Here is a 12333-nt window from a genome sequence, read left to right as displayed (position 1 = left end):
CCCAAATTGCAGCTTGTGCGGGCACCTACCTTATCCCACCTAGCAGGCGAACTCTTACCCCAATACTCCCTTCATAAAATCTTTTATCATTTAGTACCAACAATAATGAATAAAATAAGTACATAAAATGCCTTTCTAGTAAAATTTACACCTTACAATTTTAACAATACACATTCCCGGGACCTAGTCTAGACGTGTACAAGAGCTTCTATGGCATACAAGGATGGTCAAGTAAAAATAAAATAATGACACAGCTTCTGTCTGGGAGAAGATACACAAAAGCTGTCGGAGAATATCTACCGCTGCAACACACCGAAACTTCTGAGCAATAACCTGAAAACACATCTACACCCCGAAAAGGATGTAGCAAGAGTATTTTCAGTACACCACACGTACTGGTAAGAATCATAGGACGACTAAGACTAGTTCATGCAATATAACATAAAATTAATCAGAATAAACATATCTGTTCAATAACTAACGATTACACTTATTAACTATTTCCACTAAGTAACAGTATACCATGAAATTACTCGGAACCCCTCTATCACTATCACTTACATAATCACATATAAAGGACTAACGTAATTCAACAGCCTCATCTATTTCGCAGACTCTTTGACATCCATATCACGAAAATAAAAAATCGGGACAACTCTTCATACCACTACGTCATATCAGAACTGATTAACATTTCCCTTTATTTCCCACAATATAGCAAACTCACTAATTAACGGATAGACACAATGATATAATGATTCTAGAAAACCCTCAACTACTATCTACTTATAAATTATTCCTTATAACAAAAATCAACAACCCATGACAACCGACACCCAATTTACGTATTTCGTTCTTAGCCTTCCCTAGCATAGACACTAAATGCACGAAGAACCACAACTACTTTGCTATGAAGGGATTCAACTCTAAAATCTCGAAAGTGAGTCATACCTTAATATAATGCCATGAGACTCGTGAACACCATCAACAAAGTATATGTATACACATAAAGAAATAATTACGGAAGTACAATGACATAAATGTAATCTCTCACCAACCATGTACACACATGCTAAATGGTAATATTTTCCCTAAATAGCCATGACCTGCAGGGGACCCATGGTGTCTATGTACCACTCGTTCCGGAACGAACCTCGGACCACGAGTTCACAACAAGGCCACATCGTCACCCCCTGTCAAATATGCCTTACATAGATGTATATATTCCATCTTTAATTATTATCGGTATTATCCATTACAATATATTATCAGTAATTTCCATTACAAGTTATTATTCATAATGTCTTAGTCGAACATAATCAAATCATAAACACGAAGTGATGCCAGAATCAGTGATGTACCAATCGAATTACCACAAGTCATACTAGAACTCGATAATAATCATGCATACCCACAACGTAAATTACTATAGTAAAGTACGAGAAACCTAACGTAGCGTAATCCAACCTATACTGAGACCAATTTACAACCGCATCAAGCCCAACCCTTCTAGACCTTCCATGATTACACATGCAACACTAATATCCCTCTTAGAACAATTAGCTAAGTTTCTCACTACTACAAGAAATTTTTTAATGCTAACAATGTCAACCTATCGTATGTCCAACCGAACTTCTTGTCCGAAGACCTAATCATGCTTTCTCTCGTCAATTCTACGTCATATATATGTTTTACTAATTAAAGTCTAAATCAAGTAAACCATAACATACCTCGATGCCGAGTATCTATCATAGGCGCTGTGAAGTCTCCTCCTATCGAAGATTCCGAACCGAAGCCTTGACAGCGAATTCTAAGAATTTCATGAACCCGAGAACAAAAGTCAAAATCAAGCATGCATAATTAATCTAGATTATGAGGTGATTAATGTTTCTATGTCATTTACGGACAATTCTCCTTTTATTAATCCTGAGGGGAAACTTACTACGGGTGGGATTTTCTTTATGAATTCTTAGCAATAAAGATGGTCGAGAACTTACCTTAACGAAGTCTCCGAATGTTCTATCAAATATCTCCAGGAGGCAGCCTAGAATAAGGTTTTGAGGAAAAGTGGGACCAAACCCCGGAATAAGGCTATATATATTTTTCTAAATTTTCGCCACCTTCGTTGTAGCGATGGTTTCTTCGATACAACGGGATCGCTGCAGCGGTCCCTGTACCACTGCGGCGAAGGTTTTTATTCAGGCCAATGAATTTTGATTTCTTAGGATTTGATCACGATTTCAATTTTACGCAACATTTCTAAGTGAATTTAGTCGTTATTCCATATGAAACTTGGTTTTTGAACATGGTCTGCAGAAGGTTTTCAATAACGACCAAGCGGGTCATTACAGTATATATAGTCATAGCCCTAAGGCAAGCGCGCACGTCTGTATCATGACTAACCTCCAAGGTACCATGACTAACTTACTTTATATAATTTCAAAGATGATCTTATTTTTTAGCTTACGTCAATTGACTTACGACATACTTGACATATGAAAACGCGGGATGTAACAATTTGCCTTATTTGTTTACTTAGAAACTTGATGGACTTGTGGATTAGAAGCTTTCACCTAGGCCTATAACTTGATGTTGTCAGGATTACTATGATTATTGTTTTTGTGGACTAATAGCGGTTAAGTGTGGAAGTAATAATCGTAGGCTAACCCTCGTCACCATTTTCGTTAGGGTCGGTCGACGATGTTGCTGAGTATACGTAGTTTCCCGTACTCACGCTACACTTACTGTACCCTTTTTGTGTGCAGATTTTGTGCCTAGTACTAACGGATCTCGGGACGTTGCTGGCCCTTGGGGATACTATCTAGACCATTCGGGGTGAGCCATCAGTACATCCATTACACCAGATCTTCTTCAGTTATCTGTAGTTCTGTCTTTTGTTTCGGACAGCTTATGTATCCTCGGGATGTATTCCCAGAGTTATACTCTATTTAGTTCGTTCTTGTACTAGTAACACCATATTCTTAGGGGTTGTAGCACTTTATCATGTTTTTCTATGACTATATACTGATTTAGACTTTAAAGTGACTTGTATGATTTCTTTCTTCATTTAATGTCCTTATAAATTGCCTTAACGGGTTGTGGATGGCTTACTAACTCGGTGGGAGTTAGTGCCTTCGCGGTTTATTAAATTAGGTCATGAAAACCTAGGTATGGACAGTGCGAGGAAACTCGGGAGACTTTCAAGTCATAATGGGGTTGTACTAGGAATCAACTCTTAGCTTGTTTTTATTTGCCTTGGCGTTGGATGCCTTGACGAGTCACATTCAAGGGGAGTTCCATGGTGTATGTTATTTGCAGATGATATTGTATTGATCGACGAGACGCGGCGCGAGGTGAACGCCAGGTTGGAGGTTTATAAATTGTCCCCGGAGTTGAAAGGCTTTTGGTTGAGTAGGACTAAAACAAAGTACGTGGGGTGCAAGTTTAGTGCGGTGACGAGTGACACGAATGTTGAAGTGAGGCTCGACTCACAAGTCATCCCGAAGATAGAGAGTTTTAAGTATCTGGGGGCTATAAGCCAAGGTAATGAGGATATTGATGAGGATGTCACATATCGTATTGGAGCAGGGTGGTTGAGATGGAGGCTCACATTTGATGTCTTGTGTGATAAGAAGGTGCCACCAAGACTTAAAGGTAAGTTCTACAGAGTAGTGGTGAGACCGACGATACTATATTGGGCGGAGTGTTGTCCAGTCAAGAACTTTTATGTTCAAAAGATTAAAGTTGTGGAAATGAGAATGTCGATGTATGGGCTGACTAGGAGACACGTAGTCAGAAATGAAGAGATTCAGGACAAGGTAGGGGTGACCTCCATGGTAGACAAGATGCGGGAGGTGAGACTGAGATGGTTTGGACATGTCCAGAGGAGAGGCACAGATGCTCCGGTGAGGAGGTGTGAGAGGCTGGTGAGGCAGGGCTGGAAGAGAAGTAGAGGAAGGCCGATGAAGTATTGAGGAGAGGTGATCAGGCGGGATATGATTAGTCTTCAGCTTACTGAGGACATGACACTAGATAGGAAGGTGTGGAGGTCGAGGATTAGCATAGAACGCTAGTAGTAAGATTAGTAGTACTTCCTTTATTACTGGACCAGTATTATTTCTGTCATTTTGTTGAATTTTTATTTTAGCATTCGCATATCTCTTATTTTTATTTTAGCTTTGGATTACTTGTTCTTATCTCTATCACTATCTGATTGTTTCTTTTACTTAGTCATCTTATTATCTTGCTGCTATTATTGTTTATTATTTCTGTTTATTATTACTAATGCTTTTTCATCTCTCCTTAAGCCGGGAGTCTATCAGAAACAACCTCCCTACTCGTCAAAAGGTAGGGGTAAGGTCTGCGTACACTCTACCTTTGCCAAACCCCACCCAGTGGGATTATACTGGGTATGTTGTTGTTATTGTTGTTGTTGTTGGTACTTTCACAATCGCGCGAAGCGCGGATGCATTCACTAGTTTAAAATAAACCAATATCATCGGTGAGTTACGAATGAGAGACGAGTCAAAATATTCACTTTAAGCATTTGTTTCGACATTTTAATCAAATATAATCATTTTTAAAAGGTGAAAAGATGTCATTTTTTTGTATTGATTCACACGGTCCGCACGCTGGTTCATACAATGCGCGCCCGCTCTTGTATTTGGAATAACTTGTCTTGAATTCAATTAAATGTTGATGGAAAAGAATTATAACTATGTAACCCTATTCCTAATAGATTGACCCTAAAATAACATATCCAAATTATAAGATAGCCTATAGACGCTACAATTGCAAGGACTTTGGGGTTCTTATGGATCTAATTCATTGAAATTCCATCCAATAAAACGGAAGAATTATAAATCTCCAAAATAATAGAAGGACTTTGGGGTTCTTATGGATCTAATTCATTGAAATTCCATCCAATAAAACAGAAGAATTATAAATCTCCAAAAGAATAAATAGAAATACCGCAAATAACTATCAGACTATCGATCAATTCCCTTGTATCCTTATAAGTAACTTCCATTTATGAAAAGTAAAAAGTTGTCATTTTCCTTCATGTACATCATACTATCAATCAATTTTCTTTTATTTTTATAAGTAACTTACATTTTTTAAAAGTTAAAAGTTGTTGTTTTCTTTTGTTCCCATTGGACTATCAATCAATTTTCTTCCATCCTTATAAGTAACTTTTATTTTTTAATAGTCAAAATTTATCATTTTCCTTCGTTTGCATCGGACTATTAATCAATCTCTTCTATCATTATAAGCAACTTTCGTTTGTGAAAAGTCAAAAGCTGTCGTTTCTTTCATTTCCTCAGATGGTCAATCGTTTATCTTCGATCCTTATAAGTAACTTCAATTTTTTGAAAAGTCAAAAGTTGTTGTTTGCTTCAATTTATCAAACCATCAATAAATTTTCTTCTATCTTTATAAGTAACTTTCATTTATAACAAATCAAAAGTTGTCGTTTTCTAAATTTTGGAAAGTTGAGAACTCAAATAAATAAAAAATTCTAAATGTTGAGAAGATATTTGAAAGGGTTGGAAATTGTTGAACTAAATGTATTTACACATTTCAAGATATTTTTTTGAGATTACACATACAAGTTGTTATCCCTGTATCCAAATTATACTGAAAAAACAGAAAACGTTTTAGTTCGAGCCCAAAGAAAACTATGTTTTCCTTAAGGAATTTAATCCCTTCACAATTGTTCAAGGTTTGGATTAATTCATCCCAGATAGAATGAAACTCTATTTTGCAATACTGACAATCGAAATTGCAAAACTTCAGTAAACGCACCAAATGGCAGTAAGTCACACGACACTGACTTTTCTCTTTGAACAAATGATGCACAAAAGAAGGGATGAAGCAGATTAATTTTCGTGATTTCAGTGTGTGAATTGAAGCGAAGCCTCTAGAAAATCTATAGCCAACTAACAGGTGCAAAGGTACTTGTTCGGGAAGAAGGTGATTGTCTGTTTGGTCGTGAATTTTTAAGTTTGTAAAATAACCATTGCTGTAAAATTATTCCCTTAATTAAATTCTGCACGAATTAATATCAGAAAAAGCTAATTAAATAACGAGAATGGAAAAAAGATATGGTCCAAAAAAATTATTAATCAATCAGATCTTTTGACCAAATTCATATCCAAATTCAAATCCGAGCTGCGCCACGATGGCGACACGAGGGGAGACTCTCTTCTCAACTCTTTATGAGCCATGAGATGTGCTTCTACATATAAGCACACAAATGTTGCTTTCTCTCACCAATGCGGAAGAAGTAATTTTTCAAATTTCATTTCCCATCATTTCCAATTCGCACTTCATCTTTAAAGCCCAACACTTAGTGTTCTTTAAAACCCACCAGGAGTATCTTTCGAAGCCACTAGTTTATATATATATATATATATATATATATATAATTTAACCAATTAAGGAATGGATGTCTATAGATTTATTTTGGCTAAACTCATCGGGAGACACCTAAGGTTAGCAACATCTTTCACTTAGAGACGTTAATTAAATCTTGTACCTATTGAGCACTCAGACTACGTCGAATTTGTTCCAATTTGATACTTTTTGACAATCAACTAAAATTACAAAGTGTGTAATAAACTCGTTGGTGACATGTCATGATGACTAATTAAAAGAGGACACGTGACATTTGGGTGCAACATAATAATTTAAAAATAAATTATGAGGGAAAAAAACTGTTTTTCAACAAAGTCACCCCTCTAAGCGCTGCTCCTTTTCCCATTCTCATCTCTCTCTGTGCGCCACTGCTAAGCGAACTCTGAAGAAGTCATTGCTAGTCTAGCGAACGAATAAGTTCCCATTCCCTTCTCCCTTGATCATCGCCACAACTGCAAAACGCAGTAGATATGTCCAGTGAAAATGCTGGTTCTTTGTTTCTTCTTGTTATCTTCTGCTTTTTAGGCGAAGAGACTAGATCTGGACACGGCTGTCACTCTTCTCCGGTGTCCGCATTTCTGCATTTTTCAGTGATGAATATCGTTTTCCGACCACTCCTTTAATTTTATTCTCCATTTAAAAAAAAAAAAGGAGTTAAGATTTTATTTGCAACATTAATATGTTATTTTCAACAAGGAATGACCCATCTTCTTCCAATTTAGCTATTGCAACTGAAGAGACCAAATTTGACCTCCATTGAAGGAGTTTAAGCTTGGAGAAATGGTGATAGGTAGTGGTTGGAAAAATGGGGAAGAACAAGAGAAAAATAAAATAAAAATTGGCTAAATTAAGCCTCTCACGCGCTGATTTTGAGTAAAATACACTCATCATGCCATATCAGCAAAAATATATGAAATTGGAACAAATTTGATGTTGTCTGAGTGTTTAATAGGTACGAGACTTAATTGAGCTGTCTAAGTGAAAATTGTTGCCAACTTTAGATGTCTTCCGATGGGTCCAGCCAAAAACATATGCATCTAGAGAAGATAAGATAGGAGTCTAAAATGGATACGCGTTTAGGTGAAAGTAAATCTTTACTTCTCTCTTTTATAATATTTCTGTTTACCAAAAAATAAAAAAAGTTTTCTTTGTGTACATCCGTTACTAAATTTGGAGCAAAAGGGTTTACTTTCATCAAGGTAAGCTTATTATTTCAAAAAAATACAATCGCATTTGTATTACTTCTATTAGCATTTTGATTTTGTTTATTTCAAATTACACCCTTAAGAACAAGAGTTCCATATAGAAGTTTTAAAGCTTATAATGCGAGAAGAAAGAGGCATCATTCCTTTTTAATGTTCTTTTTTGTTGCCACTCAAAAATTTGTATTTCATTTTTATAAATTTTCACCCTCTAAAATATGAACGATAATAATAATATTAAAGTTGTAACAGCTGTGGTATTGGCTTTAAGATGAAATTTATGTAAATTGAATTTTAGAAAGTTTGACTCTCGAAATTAAAACGGTATCATGTAAATTGGGACAAAGGAAGTAGTTAGATACTATATGCACGGTAAGGGTGGCAGGGGGGACGGGACGGGGACGGTAGGGGACTTTTTGGGGGGACGAGACAGGCCTGGGGGGACGGGTGGGGGGGGGGGGATTTTTTTTTTTTTTTTATAAAACTTCAAACTTAACATTTAAATTGATAACTTATTAGCTAATATTAAATTTTCAAGTCTTTATAAAAAAATTAAATACTTGGATTTATTTTTAGGTATTTATATTTTATAATAGGAGAAAATAATTTCAAGTAAGAACTATTTATTTTTTATAACTTATAACTTTAAAGTCTTTAAATGTATTTAACAACGACTATTTTTTGAACTTCTAAGGGCTATTATTTTTAATTTATTACATAATATTAAATATACTTTCAAGTCTTTATAATCTTTATAAAGAATTGCATTCTTTTTCGTAGTTATGTAAAGAATAATAATTTCAAGTAAGAACTTCATGTTTATTTATTCAAAATAGATCTTTTAAATTTCACAAAACTTGCCTCAAAGTCTCAAATACAAGAAGAGCACCTAATCTACACAACCACCTTCTAGGAAGGGTTCTGTTTCAATTAGGCCTCTAAGTTACAATAAGATCACCTAATCTACACAGCCACCTTCTAGGAAGGGTTTTGTTTTAACTAGGCATCTAAGTAGTTAATTATAAATTATCACACTAACACTTGTACAGATCTATGTACATTTTTTCTAATTGTAGTATCGCTTCCGTTGCATTCAATTCTGGAATTGGTATATCTCCTTGACGGTCCATAAGTTCCATGCCATCATCGCTATTAGTGTTGATTATCTCTTCATATTCTTCTTCTTCTTGACGGGTTAATTTTGGTAGCCCGCGATTTCTTCTTTCTGCGTTGATCCAATCCCTGAATAAGACAGAAATCTCCAAGCTATCTTGTGCTAATGAATGTCTGTGATCTCCAAGTTGAAATCTTGCCGCGCTAAAAGCTGCCTCTGAAGCTACTGATGATGATTGAATAGTTAGGATATCTCGAGTCATTTTTTAGAGTAATGGCAATGCCTTGCCACGCTCCCTCCACCATCCTAAAATATCTTCATTGTCGTCGTCGTCCACAGTGATGCTTTCCAAACTCTGATCAAGATAAGATTCAAGATCACTTTCATTTTGAGTAGTAGCAATACCAAGCCATGCAGCATCCATTGATCTATCAAATTTTCTATTGCCAAATTTAGCCTTATTTTTTTGTGAAGGACGTTGATTTCCACTTCTACTTTCTTCAGATTTATAATTATTATACATTAATTTAGCTTTTAATTCTATGCTACGTTTACAATCTTCAACATTTGGATATTCATCAGGAGGAATATCTAATTGCAAATAAATTTTGTCAACAAGTCCCTGAGCACCTCTTAATTTTAAAGACGGGTCAAGTATCTGAGCAATCAAATAAATATCGGGAATAGGAAAAAAATACTTTTTAAATTTGAGAATCATTTCATCAACGGCTTCCTCATGTTCGTTTGATTCTCTATATTCCGCAAATAGTTTTGTAAGCCCACAAATATAAAATAACATTTGTGCAATTGTAGGATAGTATTGACCGGAAAATGCTTTTGTTGCAATATAAATTTTTTCTAAAAAAATACATAGTCCTTCAATTTCATTCCAATCACTATCTTGTATTTGTTCATGGGGATGATAATGATGTGCATTAAAAACATATTGAAGGGGGTTTTGATATTGGTGAGCAACAAGTAGCATTTCATGTAAAGAATTCCACCTAATACAAACTTCTTTTGGAATTTTTCTAACAGGCAAATTTTGCTTAACACAATATTTTTTAAACAATAATTCTACTTTGCTTATGAGCGCTAAAAACATATTGACAAGCATATCGTATTTTTTGTAAAGAACCCTCAAATAAATCAAGACAATCTTTTACAACTAAATTAAAAACATGGCATGCACATCGGACATGAAAAATATCAAGGTTAATGGGGCAAATTCTTATAGCCATAAGTTCAACACTTTTAGTCATGGAAGAAGCATTATCAAATGTAACAGTTAATACTTTGTCAACAAGACCATATAATTGCAAAATGTCTAGACCATTTGTAGAAATATAAGAACTTGTTTTTTTCTCATCAATATATTTATAACCAAGTATACGCTTTTGCATATTCCAATTATGATCAATCCAATGTGCCGTGACACATAAATAATCATTGCCATTAACACTACGACCTATATCAGAAGTGACAGACACTCTAGTATCTAGGTGATAGAACACACAACACATATATTGACAATAATCACTTTGAAATTTAAAAACGTCGCTCTAACGGTAGATCTAGGAATGCCTTGAAAAGTAGGGTTATACATAGCTCTAATATAATGCACAAAACCGGGGTTAGAAGGAAAACTGAAAGGCAAGCCACAAACTGCAACCATTTTAGCTAGTTCTTCACAATCTCTATCTTTATTATAAGCCATTTGAGTGATAGCGGGGTTAGAAGGATTTAAAGTTTGTTGGACCATATTAGATCCCCCAACGGATCCACCGGGAGCAGACTACTAGCGCCGGTCGGTGTGTTTTTAAGTCTGGCTGCTAATCGAGCATCTGATTATGGTTTCCAACTTATGTTCTCAAGTGTCTAGTTAAACCACCCGTCCCACCCATCCCTCCATCGCTTTTGTGTTTTAAAATTTGTTTACATTTGTGACAAATAGCCTGAGTTTTAGTATCATTTAAAGTCATGAATTTCCATACGACACTAGTTCTAGGACGTTGCGCCTTAGTCATACCCCGAGTAGGAGGTATAGGGGGGACAACCAGCTCCAGACTGAGATGTAGTCTGAGTTGGAGCTTCGGTAACGGGACTAGTAGGTATCTCATTTAAATCTAATTCCTCGCCTTCTTCTACTTCTAAATTTTCCAAATCATCAAATTCTAAATTACCATAAGCTCTATCTAAGGCTTCAGTTTGTAATTCTAAATCTTCTGGAATAGGAGGAAAACTGGGGGAGCAAAAAATTCAGTTTCATCAACATAAGTGAAATCCTCTGTATTGTTTCTAAATTGAAGTTTAGATTTACTAGAAGAACCAAATTACCCTTACTACTACGGCTAAAAAGGTTAGGGATTTCGATAGTTTTACCTACGACCGGGATCTTAACTTTTTTAGACATATTATCAAAGTATAATAAAATAAAATATGAAAATTAATTGAAAAAAAGACGCACATAAAATGCAAGAATTAAATAAATTAAAGGATGGAACGAGTGTACCAAACGTCTGCGTAAAAGCAGACGTAACCGTAAACGTTGAAATTGAAATTATGTTACTTGAAGCTTGAAAGTTGCTCCAAAATTCAAATATTGCCCACTTCACCAAAATAATAATAATAATACTAATAATAATAATATTTCACCAAATATTAGAGAGAGATATAATTGATAATAAATATTAGAGAGAGAGAGAGATAATTGGTGGATGATTTATGTGAAAATGAATAAAAATGAAGAGGTATTTATAGTTTAGAATTTGGATTAAAATGCAATTTATTAAACTTTGGGGGCATTTTTTTGTGGGGAAAAGGGGACTCCAACGACTGAAAATGAGACCGTTGGAGTCCCAACGTTCAGTTTCATTTGCCCAGCAGCTGGGCCCCAGCTCCAACGGTCAAACGCTGACCACCTAAAAAAAATTAAGTTAACATTTTCCGGCGGGACGGGACTGGTCAGCCGGTCCAGTACCGGGCCTCACCGGGACTTTTCCCCCCTTCCGCCCCCTAACCCGTCTCCTTACAACCCTCTGCCCGCTCCCTCATCGTTGACCGGGACCAGAACGGTCTGGTGCCGGACCGGGCCGAACACGGGGCGGGACCGGGACTGTCCCCTCCCCACTAACAGCCTTAATGCACGGGCACTTTTCATCTTGGATATACTATAAAGTAGATCATCAGCCGTTATAAATTTGAAGGGACGCACTTGGCTGTACCTGAATATTTAAGTGTTTATGCTATCTATACCATCTTCCAACTCGATATGCTAGTCCGGTTAGATTTTCGTTATCTCTTCTCCCCCAAAACCCCGTTCATTTTCTTTGCTTATTATGCTTGTATGATTGGATACATTTTTCTGGCCACAATCGGGAAGAGGAAGTTGGTGAAAATGGGTTGGGTTGGATTAAATGTGTGGTTTTCTAAAAGACAGTGAGAAAATGACAAAAGTGGTTCCTTACGTTGGAGGATAGGGTAAAAATAGTCCCTTAAGTATGCACTTGATAGTTTTTGTCCTTTAAATTTGTCAAAAGTTAACACTTTTAATCTCAGGAAAAATACTTACCGACCTATGTCTGTTAGATTTAACAGGAA

The sequence above is a fragment of the Lycium barbarum genome, chromosome 8, assembly GCF_019175385.1.
Source record: "Lycium barbarum isolate Lr01 chromosome 8, ASM1917538v2, whole genome shotgun sequence".
NCBI classification, from domain to species: domain Eukaryota; kingdom Viridiplantae; phylum Streptophyta; class Magnoliopsida; order Solanales; family Solanaceae; genus Lycium; species Lycium barbarum.
This window is presented reverse-complemented; position numbering follows the sequence as displayed.